The sequence below is a fragment of the Petaurus breviceps genome, unplaced genomic scaffold (genome assembly GCF_028583685.1).
Source record: "Petaurus breviceps papuanus isolate PSGF00001 unplaced genomic scaffold, PetGlider_PUasm1.0 90769, whole genome shotgun sequence".
In the NCBI taxonomy this organism is placed as follows: Eukaryota; Metazoa; Chordata; class Mammalia; order Diprotodontia; family Petauridae; genus Petaurus; species Petaurus breviceps.
Window position 1 is genome coordinate 6555529 of NW_027187341.1, and position 13244 is coordinate 6568772.

Below are 13244 nucleotides of genomic sequence, written 5' to 3' on the forward strand. Positions count from 1 at the left end.
CTGTAACCACAAATGCTTTTGCTCTTTTTGTCCCTGGAAATGGGACTCTGAGGTTAGTATGGACATTCAACCAGGTGCTGAACCTAACATCAGCACAGGGTCCCGTAAAATCCCCTTCTAATCAGTTACCTAACATGCAATGTCCATGAAGTTTGGGAGTTGAGAGTTTTGGATACTGCTACTACTATTCATGCAGTCACTTCAAAAGAGAGTTGTTAATGCTGGAAAGTCTTTCCTGGTTCCAGTTCCAACCACCAGTCTGGTGAGAGGAAGCTTTCTTGCCAACCTCCTAAGTTGTCTTGGGCTGAAAAGTTGTTTCACCTGAACCTTTTTTCATTCTGCCGCTCTAGAAATCAATATGAGATATTATTTTACAATTATTTGGAGGAGAATTTAAGAGAACTGGACTAATTGTTTCTCTAATCTGTTATCTTTGCTCCAACCTCCAACAGTCATTTTTCAATAGTTTGTATCTAGACTTTTAAAGACTTACCAACATTAGGGGTAGCTAGGTGGCACAGTGAGTAAGAGCACCGGCCTCAGAGCCCGGATGACCTGGGATCGGATCTGGGCTCAGATACTTAGCACCACACCCAGAAATAATTGGCCCTGTAACCTTAAGCAAGTTACTTAACCCCACTTGCTTAATAAAAAATAAATGAATGAATGAATAAATAAATAAATAAAATTTTAAAAAGACTAACCAACATGAAGAATATCAATTTTTTTTTCCATTTCAACTTAATTAAAAAAAATAAGTGATTTCTATGTGCTAAACCCTAATAAAATACTATGGATAATTCAATGCAGTCCATTACATTATGCTTATAAATACCTCAAACATCTTGTATAGACCATGGGTTAGATAGATTTTTATAACCAAGTGAATGTGTATGTTGTTCTCTCTGAGTCAAATCCAGTAAGAGTAAGATTCAAACAATGTTCTCCTCCCTCCCTTCTTCCCCTCTTCTATAACAGGTCTTTTTGCCTCTCCATGTGGCATAATTTACACTTTCCTGTCTCCTCTTTTCATCTTCTCCCAGTGTAATTGTAATGGCAAGCAAAGAAGTACATAGCACCTTGTTTCAGCTATTTAATTATTTTTCACCTTGTTTCAGTTCAAGTTTTCTTTTAAGCCTTGCCCATGATTATCAAGTACTTGTTAAGAAACAGACTTTTGAACTCCACAACTTGTGAACACCTGTTGCTGATGCAACAGGAAGGGGTGGAACAGGGAGGAGTTTAATGACCATATAAAAGGAGAAGCCCAGGCTGGGAAAGGGCAGAATTGAGAAGAGAGCATTTGTGCTGGCAGAATTGAGAATGGCAACTTTGTGGTGGCCATGTACTCTGTTTGTTTTTTTGTGTTGATTTGTGTTTGTGATATTTGTACAGAAGCCCTGGGGCTTTACTGGAATCCATGAAAGTGTATTTTCTTGTTTTGTGTTTATGGAAGTCCTGAAGGAGGGGTTTTGAGCTCCTGGGACTATACTGACAATTTGTGCTGAGATTCCAGACTTTGTGGGTCTGTGTTGATTTCACAGACAAATAGTGAATAGATGATGGTGCCGCCAATGTGCATGAATATTATTGTGGCTGTTTTAAGCTTTGTCTTCCCAGAAACAGAAACTGCAAAGGACTTGAGGTGGACTGGATAAAGTGAGCTTCAATATGGAACTGGACTAGCAACTGGATGATGAGCTGTACAAGGAGCTAGATGAGGAGCAGAGAACTGCCTACCTGTGAATCCAGGTGACAGTTGGGTAGATTCAGGCAGGAGTTGGACTTATAGAAGAGGAACCATGGAATTTGGGAGCCAGCCTTGAATCGAGATGAAAAAAGACCTCTCCTTTGGTACTTTATTCTGACTGAAAACATTTTGATTTACTGTGGCATAGGGGTGAAAAATTTTACCTTTGTACTTTGTATCCTTTAAGGAGGCTTACTTCTTAAGGATAATTGAGTTAAGGACTTACTGAATGATATCTTTTAAACTTTAAAATTATGTGGCCACTTTGGTGAAAACTATGTGGCCCCTTTAGTGATAACTTGTTATGTTATAACTTTGTGAATGCTGTACTTTGGTTTCTGCCAATATTTTGTCTTAGTTTATTACTGAATAAATGGAGGCTTCACTGTATTATATAATCAGAACCTTGAAGCTGTTTACAGAAACAGTTCTCTGGAAAGCTGCTCCTGCTTGCCTATACATACATATATATATATATATATATATATATATTTTTTTTTTTCTCATTAATTTATATTTTTGTCATCACATCAAAATCAACTTATACCCACACAATATGTCTATGAACACCCCTTTATAAATGTCATAATAGATATACAGTCTTCAAAAGTTACAAATATCATTTTCCCATGAAGGAATGTAAAAAGCTTAACCTTATTGAATAACATGTATTCTTTCCCCCTGCTTACCTTTTTATGCTTGTCTTGAGTGTTGTATTTAAAGATTGTATTTTCTGCTTAGCTCTGTTTTTTTCATCAAGAATGATTGAAAGTCCCTATTTCATTGAATGTTCATTCCCCCTCACCCCCAAAAGATTATGCTCAATTTTTCTGGGTAGTTAATTCTTGGTTGTAATCCAAACTCATCTGTCTTTTGGAATACCATAATCCAATCCCTTCCATCCTTTAATGTAGACGTTTACTCTATGGGGAAGTAGGAGGAGAAAGAGGAAATTAAAGGGAGTGGACTGGGTAAAAGTATGGACAGAAGAGAGGGCAGATGTAGTAGAAGAAAGGGGGGAAAGGGAGAGGGGTTGATAGAAGGGAGGGCAGACTGAGGAAATTATTGTTAAAAAGAAAACACTGGTGAGGAGGGAAAGGGGAGAAGGATAGAGAAAAGTATAATGGAAAATAGCCTAGAGAGGAAGATAATGTTAGTAATTGAAACTGTGAATTTGAATTGGATAAACTCTCCCATAAAACAGAAGTGAATAAGAGAGTGGATTAAAAATCACAATCCTACAAAATATTATTTAAAAGAAATACATTTGAAGCATACAGATGCACACACAAAAATTAAAAGGCTAGAGTGGAACACATTTCAGCTGAAGTAAAAGAAAAAGAAAACAGGAATAGAAATTGTTATCTCAGACAAAGAAAAAGCCAAAATAGATCTAATTAAAACAGATAAGGAAAGAAACTACATCTTGCTAAAAAGTACCATAGACAATGAAGAAATATCAATATTAGGCATATATTCACTAAATGGTGTAGCATTCAGTTTCATAAAGAAATCAAGTGAGTTGTAGGAAGAAACAGACAGCCAAATGATATTAGTGGGTGATCTCAACCTCCCCCTCTCAGAAATAGATAACTCTAACCACAAAATAAACAAGAAAGAAGTTAATAAGGTGAATAATATTTTAGAATAGTTTGATGTGGTAGATCTTTGGAGAAAAACTGAATGGGGATAAAAAGAAATATAGTCTTTTTTCTCAGTGGTACACAGCACCTGAACAAAAATTTACCATGTATTAGGGCATAAAACCATCACAATCCAATGCAGAATACAGAAATACTGAAAGCATCCTTTTCATATCATGATTTAGTAAAAATTATATGTAATAAACGGCCATGGAAAGATAAACTAAAAAGTAACAGGAAATTAAATAATTTAATCCTAAAGAATTAGTGGGTCAAACAACAAATCATAGAAACAATCAATAACGTCATCAAAGAGAATGACAATAATGAGACATCATACCAAAACCTATGGGATGCAACCAAAGCATTTCTTAGGGGAAATTTGCATCTCTCAATGTTTACATAAATAAAATAGAGAAATAAGAGGTCAATGAGTTGGTCATGCAATTAAAAAAAACTAGAAAAAAGAACAAATTAATAATCCCCAATTAAATAGTAAGTTAGAAACTCTGAAATTCAAAGGAGAGATTGTGAAACTAAGAAAATGACTGAACTAAAAAATAAAACTAACATCTGGTTCTACTAAAAAAACAATAAAAGAGATAAAACTTTGGTTAATTTGATTTTTTTAAAGGAAGAAAAAAGCCACATTAACAGTAACAAAAATGAAAAGGGTAAATTCACAACCAATGAAGATTGAACTGTATGCCAATAAATCTGACAATCTAAGTGAAATGTAGAAATATTTACAAAAATGGAAGCTGCTCAGTTTAACAGAAGAAAAAAATACTTAACCCCATTTCAGAAAAAAAAATGAACAAATCATCAATGAACTCACTAAGAAAAAAAATGCCAAGTCTACATGGATTTAAAAGGGAAAATTGGAACTCAAAATCTTATAAAAATGAGTGTTGAAAAGTATAAATATTTTTCATGGGCCAATAGCTTCTATATGTAGGAGATTTTACTCATAATATGAGAAAAGAAATTGCAAATTCCTAGATGTCAATATTATATCTCCATATTTGAATATATTCTTTACTTAAAAAATCTTTTAATTATGGTTTTTAATAGCTATATTGAGTGGAAAAGTATTAATTATACTTTAATGCCAAAATAATGGAAAATACATTTCCCTCATTATACAACTAGTTTTGTAAGGTTTTTTTTTTCTTTCTATCTATTGACTAGACCTGGAATTAATACATGTGTGAGGAGGGGAAAAAGGAATTATTATCTCCATAAAAATTCAATAGTCAATATAATGGATTTTTTCTCGTATTATATTTGCTTTCACTTTACAAATAGAGACCTGCTATTTTCGATGTCATTTTGAGAAGTATCTTTTTTTTAGAAGATAGGATCAAAATACTTACTCATCAAAATTGTACCAAAATGCCATGATCAGAAATGAGGCAGCAGGTCATATTTTGAGCATTCCTCTTAAAACCAATGGGTTAGGAGCATTATAAGAGTACCCCATGACACAATTTCATGGAACTGTCAAGCAATTTATTTTATCCATCTAAAGTTGGATAAAGATAATGTAAGTTTCTATAACACATTTTTGAATTACTGCACTTTCTGGGATGTTCAAAAGGTTTCAGAAGTACTGCTGATTGCCTCAGGCTCAATGTGTTTTGCCATCAGCTGCCCCATATGCACTTCAAACTTTTCTGGTTAAAGCTTTGGAACTGCCCTGAAAATGTTCATGTTCAAAATTGCTGTGACATGGGAACTTCTATAAAGTCATTTAATTTTTTTTTTTTGCTTTTTCTGTCTATCTTTACAACTATATGGTTATAAGTGCTAAAGCAAATATACCCCATTTCCCAGAGTAAACTTCCATGGTATTGTCCTTGGACTAGCTTCCTCATTGATCTATTAAATTTACTTCAATAAGACCTCAGTAAGTGCTCACTATTAGGTACTCAGGAGTCAAAGACAAAATTGAGACAATTCCTTCCCCAAGGTGCTTACAATCTGTCTGAGGATGTGACAAGGAAATGTCTTGTTAGATTTAAGAAGCTAGCTCTATTTTGAGTCATTAGGAAGTATAGACCTAAATCCCTTCCCCTATAAAGTTAAAAAAATCTTTCAAATCTAAAACAAATTAGAAAATACACTTTTAGGAGACTGGCACTTTTCCTAGCAAAAAAAGGTAGAAAAAAATACCATATAGATGCATATGTCCACAAAATGGAAAATAAAACGGTCCAACTGAATGGGAAAAGTCTTAAAGCAGAAAGTATAGAGATTTATTTACTAAGCATATTATATTTATCGAGAATTTTGTTCCATATTACAGATAGCATAAAAAGTAAAAAAAAAATCTACCTCCCCTCTAGGAATCTATGTCTGTCTGTCTGCCTCTGTCTCTGTCTTTCTCTGTATCCCTGTCTCTCTCTCCATATCTATATCTAATCTATATTTACATTTGGGGGAAATAAGGCCTAGAAAACTGAAGTTACTTAGCATGATATCACAGTATGGCTATGCATCATTACGGCAGCTACACAACTGGGGAAATCCCTCATTGAAGGTCTAGAATGAGAAAATAATAACACATCACAACTGTACCCATGCACAGGAAGAAAGAACAATTGTTAATATTGTCACTTACTGCTCTGGAAGTAGAAATGCCTTGATTTTAGATATAGACCCTCATAACATAACATGATCAGTTTCTTTGGTCAATATTCCTGCTCTAATTCCCTACACTTACCAATTGCATATCTCCAGACCAGTTGCATCCTCCAGTGGCAATTTTCTATATAAACTCATATGAGTTTAGGCAGTAGGGGCCTGAAAGAACCAACTGATCTCCTTAGAGAGACACAGGATACAGGCAGAAAGATAAAAACCTTGACTTCCCCATATATATTTTTGGAATTTGGCAAGAAGCCCCCCTTCATATTTCTCTTCTATGGTCAAAGACAAGTGAAATAATATACACTGATCCCAAAGAATGACTGTGACTGTTTCTTTTAACCAGAAGTCTTCCAAAGAAATATTGCAGCTAATACTGAGTCTTTTTTCAATTCATTCCTTGTGAGTATGAAGACCTTTGTTGCCTGGCTTTCAGAATGGGGCCATACCACTTGCAGTTTCCTGGTCATTGAGGCATTTATTAGCCTTCTGATCCTGGGACATACCACCTCCCGACTCATTCACAAGATTCTGGACTGAATGGAAGGCACAGAAGAAACACTTACTCTGCTTCTTCTGGGTAAACAGAGTAAGAATAAACTCTTAGTTTCTCTCTAGTCTCTTAGACCATTCTAAAAATACAATTAGACTTGGACTTAGGTGACTGGATTAGAAAAGCCATCTAGCCTGATTCCTGCCTCCTCTTTAGATTACAATTTCTGCAAGGACCAAAATTCTAATAGATTTGTAGCACATCATGCCAAGATCCCATCAGTTGGAAATACATAGTCTTCTGTGCATGCCTACTACAAGGTATGCTTCTATATACCTTTCATTTTTCAGCAACAAGAAAAGACCAATTTGGCCCTGCCTTTGCCTAGAGTTATAACTTGAAGCTTCTGATGGCCTGTCTTTATCATTGGGCCTCAGGATTACTCTGAACTGATTCTTCTACTGTTAGCATGATCACATATCTTTCTACTGTCCCATCCTTGTGATACTGAGCCTTACCTGCTGAAATAAAAATTAACATCCTCAGCCCTGCCTATCTATGTTCTATTCCTTTCAGTTCTACTCCACCGATGCCCACTAGATCTACCTGTTGCTTCTAATGTGCCCTTTGGTATACTGTATTATTTCATACTAAGACTTCCTTTCATATTATACCACTTCTTTTGTTCCTCTCATCTTCTGCCATTCTCTGAGATCTGATTCCTTCTTGAAGAAATTATATTTCCCTTCATTTTTCCTGTTACTAACTACCATTTCTCTCATATGATGCATAAACTCATTATGGTATGGGAATTGAAACATTCTTTGATCCTCTCCCTTTACTGCTTCCAGACTTTCCTTCTACTTTCATTACTCAGCATCCCTTCTTACTTTGAGATTCTTACATTTCAAATATATCAGAGAAACCAGATTCTAGAATCTATTATCTAGTTAAAATCCCTTCCCCCAAGCCCCAGGATATCATATTCCCTTTCTCAATAAGTCCAGAGACTAGATAGTCTTAGCTCTTTCATTCTAAGGTAAAATAATATTTTTCTTCAAATACCTACCCTTCCTAGCTCCTCAGTCTTCTCCACTTCCAGGACTTATTCCACTCCTCCTCAGCTACACATTGGGATAGTCATGCTTTCATTTTCATCATAGCCTAAAGCTATTCAACTTTCTTATTCAAAAACTCTGAATTTCCTTTTCTGATAATAATCTTTCATTTTTTCCACCTTTTCCATGCCTTACACGTCATAAACATACTTTTATTTTACACTGTTCCAACTCCTGCACTCCACTGAGGCTGTTTCCTCTGCTCTAGTTATAGTATTTGATTTTTACAATCTACCCCTTGGCAAAACAGTTCAACTATACATCTTGGTTCTTTTATTCCCTTGACTTATTAAAGTTTATGACTTAAGTCCCAAGCATGGATTACTGCTGCCATCCACCTCAATCCCTCCTTCTAAGGTACTGCTCAACAGAACTCCATATCCCAAAACTGTGCTAAATAGACCCACCAAAATTTATGTTACCTAGTCTCCACTGAGTCTTTACTGTTAGTCCTCCTTAGGTGATATCCTATCTCATTCACCATAATGGCTTTTTCAAACCTTTTTTTCTCTAAAAGCATCTCATGCTACTCTGCTTATTCACTCTGCTGAAGCCCTCATCTTCAATTCCACTAAAAATATTGATGTAATTTGCCTAGGATCTCACTTTTTTCCTCTTTTCTTATCTTAGGTACTTCTGGCATCATTCTCAAATCTCCTTCACTTTAGTCTTTGGTGATGAATTGACCATTATGTTTGTTAAGGCATGGTCCCTCCATATGCCCTTGATCTTATTTCTTCCCATCTTCAGCAGAACATTTAGCTACCATCTTCCCAAATATTATTTTATATCAAGTGTCGCTCTATATACTGATTCTATCCTTTCTGCCAAAAAATGAACCTGTCTATTCCATCCTTAAAAAGCCTCAGTGGATATTAGCATACCTGACAGCTATTTCTGTGAAATTCCTTCTAATACTGGTATCTTCCTTTCCTCTTTTCTCACTCTCTTCTAATTCCTCTTCAATCTGGTTTGTAACATCATCATCCAGCTAAAACTGTGTTACCCAATGCCATCAATGGTCCCTTAACTGACAGATATTAAGTATTCTTGTCAAACCACATCCTTTTTGATTTCACTGCAAGATATGAAACTTTCTTATAAATTCTTTCCTCTTTATGGGTTTTTGTTTCTGTCCTCTCTCTTGGCTTTTCTCATACATTTCTGACTCTTTTTTTTATTAATTTACTTGACTGACTTTTCTACCAAGACAATACATTAATCATGGGTTTTTCCTGAAGATCTGTCCTAGGCCCTCTTCTCTTTTCTCTGTATCCTCTCTAACTTGGTGATCTCATGAGATCCCATAATTTCAATTATGATTTTTATAATTTAAGATTTTCCTTTTCATCCCTCGTGTCTCTCTTGAGTTCTACTCTACAATTCTAATTTCCCTTGAGACATAATGATTCATTACTCCCACCTAGGAAGTTTGACACCCACTCAATCTCTGATTTGACTTACTTTAACTTATGCAGTGATAGACCAGCAATAAATAGTTATAAATAAATTCTCTCTCTCTGTCTCTCTCTGTCTCTGTCTCTCTCTGTCTCTGTCTCTCTCTGTCTCTGTCTGTCTCTCTCTCTCTCTCTCTGTCTCTCTCTCTCTGTCTCTGTCTCTCTCTCTCCCTGTCTTTCTTTCCCTTCCTCCCTCCCTCACTCCCTCCCTCCTAATTATATTGTCTTTAGAGAAAATATATTCTCCTTATATACCATTCTAGTTAGTGGCCACCATCTAATTTGTTTTCTGTTGACACAACAAATCATGTACAAGGTAACACATTTATTGATATGCACACAGTACATAATATTTACTCAATGTGTCATTTACAACAATGATACTTTTAGATCTCAAACAAAATCTTTCAATTTAAAAAGACAAAATAAATTAAGGACTGTGACTCATCTTAAAATGTCACAACTCCTCAAATTTCCCCTACCAAATCATTGTCTTTTAAAATAATTCTTTAATTTCTAAATGCGAATATGATTTCTCATTAAAAAAATTACTCCCTTTGGTAACAAAAAAGTCTTGAGTACTAATTTACTTTAATGTATAAGGAATTCTTCACAATTTAGATATAAACTGAGATTGTATTTTTCCAATAATTGTCTCAATATATTTAGTGAAGAATGAAGACCCATTTATTTTACCATGGCAGGGAAGATCATGAGGGTGGTAAACAAACAAATAAGCACATAAACAAGCAAAAAACAACAACAAAATATGTATATGTTAACCCTAAACTCTGTATTATAAACTTCATTCTTATTTGTCCATTCAGCAATACCTACTGCACAAATCTTCTTCTATAATCTCCCCTTGATTAACACTCACCATTTTTCAGCTGGGGAAAAATATTTTCTTTATTCTAAATTAGAATTTCAAAACTCAATTTATCACCACCCTTTAAAATACACTTATAAATTTTACTTATTAATGTGAATTTTTTTTAAGGAAGAGAATCAGACAAATTATTTGCTCATCTTCTTGTTATTTTGTCCAACCAGTCTTATCTATCACATGGGTGATATCTCTTTCTTTTTATAATAATTATGAACCTTTATATAGAAGAAAATCTTTTATTTTTTCTTCCTATCATATCACTTTTTTCGATATGAAAATGATCTTAAAGAGAAAGTGTACCTAGTGACTAGAACTACTTCCTCCTTCACAAGAAACTCTGAAAATTCTTGTATTTCTTGATACAAGAACTTGTAGTACTTGATTCAGCTCAGTACCACCTTCTTCAGAAGACCTCTTTCAGCCTCCATACTTTCCAGAGGTTTCCTCTATAAACCTTACTTGTACCTACAATATTTTATCTTGTTTATAATGATTTATATGTGGATTCTACTCTATTGAGATATAAGCTACTTAGAGGGCTCCTGAAAGTTGAGACTGGTACTATCTTCCCAATTAAGCTGTCATGAAACTCTATTTCTTCAGTTGTGAGTTTAAAAGAGATTTTTTTAAAATATTAAACATAAGGTAATTAAAGGTAGACAAGATCTCAGGACTCATCTTGTTCAATACCTCCCATTTGTTTTTAATTATTAAGAAAAGGAGGTCCATAGAGTTTGTCACATGACCAAGGCTATAGTGCTAACAATAGTTAGAATCCCTTTTTATTCCACCATACTGCCTTAATGTTACTTTTGCAATATTTATGACAAACTTATTATTCTACCTATTAATGGATAAGCCCATGCTTCTAATGACCAAAAATGTAATTGACAATATATCAAAGTTAAAAAAAGAAAGACAAAGGAGAAAAAAAGTCTATTTTTAATTTTATTTTTCTATTCATAAATATTCATATGCAAAAAATGTATAAATAATAGTTATTCCAAAATCTCTTGGGTTCTTTCCTCTCGATTGCTTTTTTTATAAGTCTCCACAAATTTTACAGGCAATCTGTCTAAATATTACTCTCAAGAGAATTCTGTCTTGCCAAAGGAGTGTCATTATATTTTGGACAAGGCATTTTGCAAATAGTAACTCATTAACATTCCTGTGAATTATATGGTCAATATTTTGCTCAATTCCTTTCACATGAGGAAATTTTATTGTCACCTAGCAAGGATATATATATAACCAGAAAACAGACACACAGTTACATCTTCCCCCTTTGCTCAGTGAAACTTGATCCTAGCATGCACTGAAGAAGACTAAATTAATAAAATCTGTCTTCAGTTTTTAACTTGCTAAGTTTTTTACCTCTGTACTTGGGGAGAATGTTTACACTTTCACAATCAATTCTAGGAAAAGTAAAATAGAAAAATTACATCATTAGACACCTAATGAATGACTCAGTGAATGGATGAACAAATCATAATTTATTAATTACTTACTAGGTTCAGAGCATTATTCTAAACCTAAGGATACAAATAGAAAAACAAGTATTTTCCTTTTCTCAAGAAAGTCACATTCTGAAAGAATAGAAAGTACAATTAACCTATGATCAAGCCTTATTAAGGTAGATCCTATGATATGAAGACAGAAATGAAATAGTCTGATGTGAAGTAATTTTGGGAGGAGAATACTATTAGTTTTTAGTCTAAAGGATGTGTGCTGAGAACAATGGAAAAAAGGAACTATTCTCTATCTCCCTCTCCCTCTATATATGTGTATGTGTGTGAATATATATATATATATATATATATATGTGTGTGTGTGTGTGTGTGTGTGTGTGTGTTTGTATACAAACAAATTGAACAGTTACAACTAGTCATTTCTGTCAATACCTGAATTTCGAAAGCTCTGCAAGATTGTAAAGCATCACATATGCATTTTTTATTTGATCCAGTTAATAAATATGTGAAATAGATGCTATTGCAACTCTTACTTAACATATATGGAAACTGGGGTTAAAAGAGCTTAAGTCATTTATCCCAAATCACAGACTAGTAAATGCAAGGAGATGGATTGGAACTCAAGTTTTCCTGACTTTAAACATAGCTCTCTACTACTCAATGATGAATATCCACCAATTGATTACAGTGATTTGGTGTTTCAAACTGTTGAATGAAACATTTAAGATATATATAAAAAATAATTTTGAGACAAGACATACCTACTTAACATCTAAACTCAAATATCCATTTGTCAATGAGACATCTCAACCTGACTGTGCTATAGACATGTCCAAGACTATACTCATCATTTCCACCCAAAGCCTCCCCTCTTCCAAACTTCTCTGTTGCTATCTAGAGAAACCCCCATCTTCCCATTTACCCAGACTCAAAACCTAAGTGTCATCCTCAATCCCTCATTATCTCTCACCACTACCCTACTATCTGTTGTTTTATTAAATCCTATTTTACCTTTCCTACATCTCTTGTATATTCCAATCGCTCTCCTCTCACATTTTCAGTACCACCATACAGTAACTCATTACTTCATGGCTGGACTATTGCAATTTCCTTTTAGATGATCTTGCCTCAAGTGTTTCCCCACTCCACTCCTTATCTTTCTTCAATTCCCAGCTAAAAACCAGCCCTTTACAAGAATCATTTCCCAACCACTTTAATTTTATTGCTTTTTTCTATTGTTATTTCCTACTTGTCCTGTACATTGTATACTTGTACATAGGTGTTTGCATGCAGCCTCCTCTATTAGATTGTGAGCTCCTTGAAAGCAAGAACTGTCTTTGGCCTTTCTATTTCCAATGTTTACCACAGTTCCTGACATATAGTGATTAATAAATGTTTATTATCTGATTGATTGCTCCAGCATATCCTACAATCAGCAGTCTTATTAATCTTCCTAAAATACAGATATTTTCAAGTCACCTGCATCCCCTTTTTAGTAAACTCCAGTAACTATCTCCTCAATAATTAAATATAAAATCCTCTATTTGACATCCCAAACCCTTCTCAACTTAGCCTCTTCCTACTTTTTCAGTCTTCTTTATTCCTTATTTCTTCCTCCCTCTGATATTCTGGAATTCAACGACACTGAAATCATTGTTAGAACTCGCGTAGTACTACATTTCCAGACTCTGAATACATTTGTTGGCCATTACCTATTCCTCTGTCTGTGTCTCTGTCTCTGTGTCTCTGTCTCTGTCTCTCTGTCTCTCTGTCTCT